Raw genomic sequence first — 2,408 nt, 5'->3', positions numbered from 1 at the left:
CTCTCTACCTGTTCTCCTCGCACTTTGTCTATACTAAACTATTTTGGTGGTTGTATTCTTTTATCACATTGAGATCTAATACACTTTCCAAAAATGTATTTAATTTCAGACATTAGAACTATTCCTGAATCTGTACTCTTTTTTTTTTTTTTGGTCACTTTACAATACTATCTCTTTTTAAAGAAAAAGAAATCTTCTTTTCTCCTAATTAAGCCCATCAAAAAACTGCAGCTATACCAGATTAGAATGACTAAGGCGAAGTAAAGACATTAACTAAAAAAAGTGTCCAGAGAATAAAGTAAATAGTCCAAAGGACATAAACATCAGCTCATGGACAGTTTAAATAAGTACATTATAACTTGCATTGTCACCTCAAAAAAGGGAACTTGTAGTCTGTATCCTGGAATATTTCTACCCCACATTTGTAACATTCTTCGAGTTGATTACAGGTATCATCAAACTTTTAGTCTCATTCAAGACCCTATGCCCTTTTTAAAATGAAATTAGTCAGTACTATACTGACAGGACTCCTCTCTCTCCCAGCTTTCCATTTGCTAGGCTGCTTAAATTGTAAGCTATATCTTCAGGAACCTCAGCTGGGCCACTTGAACAGTGCTGGAATCTCCATGTTGTCGCCACAGTTTTGTGTGCAGGCTCACACAGAAATTGTATATTGATATGATTACCTCCCGCCGTCTTTTTGATTTGTGCTCTCCCAAGTACAATTCTCATCCTGCTGTATGGCATAGATGCTTTGTATCTAGATGTTACGCAGCTTCTGATCCCGTGAAATCCAGGCTGTTACCTGATGAGCTGTGACAGTATCAGTACCAGTCCTTAGGAGGTACCGGTCTTTGCAGGGCTTCATTAGGAAAAATAAACTTCAGAGTAACATTCAGTAAAAAAGTCCCATTAACACGGAATTTGAGATCCTTCAGTTGGCCAGCTTTAATCCATGTACTATGCTTCATGGATACTACATTTTGTTAAATCTTTTGATCTTTTTGATTACACAGTGTGACATTAGATGCCTTATAGGTGCTGAAATATGACACATGCAGTTACTTTTATCCATCAGTTCTGCAAGATATGGGGCTCGACAAAGTAACTTTTCCACATAAATACTTCAATTAGAATTAATTACGTAGAGTATATGTAATATATATTAACTATTAACCATGTCACTGAGAAAGTCGTCATTATTTGAAACCTATATCATCTCTTACATTGCTTACTTTCAGTTAACTCTCAGGTTAAACCTGTAATCCACTGGATTGTGTGCTCTGACGAGCTTTTAGCAGTATTGACTTCATTTTTTTCCCACATACCTGGGCTTTCCCCACTCTTTCAGTGTAGCAGAAATTACCAGGGCTAACCACCTTGAAACTTTAAGGTACATCTTGTCTGAGACGTCTGATTTGAAAAACTACTTTAGCAGGTGATATTTAATATCTATCTCTTTAGGTTTTGTTTGAGTGAACAATACCCTGTCACTGCATATCATCTCTACTTTTTCTCCCCCTAAAGGACAGTCATGTCTATAATATTGCCAGGATTTTTCTAATTACTGATGACATGTAATTTTCCCCCTGTTATCTGTAGCTTTTGCCATTAAGTATTTCCTCTTAAACATCCAATTCATATTACGTACTGCCCATTTCCTCTGTATTTCTATCAATCTCATCTGTGTCTTATCATATTAACAGAATAAAACAACAGCTAGATGCTGAAAGCAACACATTGCGGGGCAAGACAGGTGTTTTGAAGGGTCCTGGACCCAGGAGACTTATCCTGGCTTAGCAACAGAATTTTACATAAACCTAGACTAAAACGTAGAGAGCAGCAAAAGCAAGGCAAAAACCAACCAAACCAAACCACCAACACCCCAAAAAAGCAACCCCTCACATTTGTTTCTACTAGCTTGCCACTCTCCTCATTGAGCCCTGAGAATCCTCAGCACCCCTCAGCCCACAGGCAGCAGATTGCCAAGATTTCCAGGATCTACTTCATGCCTCCCATGTCCTTAAAGGTTTCTCGTTAGCTTTGTTCATGTGATTTCAGGGCTTGCCATTCCTTACCACAGGTGGGCTAACAATCAGGGAATCATTCTGTAATTTGCTAGGTTCTTTCTTACTATCTACAATTAGAGAAAATAATTATCAAAGGCTATCAGAATCATTCCAAAAAATCTGAATCTTACTGCTGTTGGATCTAATAAAACCTACAGAAGAAACTATGGTAGGTGACACTAAAAAAGTACATGGCTTTGCCTATGGTTTTCCCATGCGTTTGACACAGAGAAGACATACAATCTCCTAAAACTGTTAACATGTTCTTTCCGGGAAGCCCAGTGTCATTTGAGGGAGAAACTCAAAACAGCAGTGCAAAGGTCCTCCTCTTTCTTTTTA

Source organism: Gavia stellata, unplaced genomic scaffold (genome assembly GCF_030936135.1).
Source record: "Gavia stellata isolate bGavSte3 unplaced genomic scaffold, bGavSte3.hap2 HAP2_SCAFFOLD_34, whole genome shotgun sequence".
Lineage (NCBI taxonomy): Eukaryota > Metazoa > Chordata > Aves > Gaviiformes > Gaviidae > Gavia > Gavia stellata.
Note: the sequence above shows the minus strand (reverse complement) of the source record.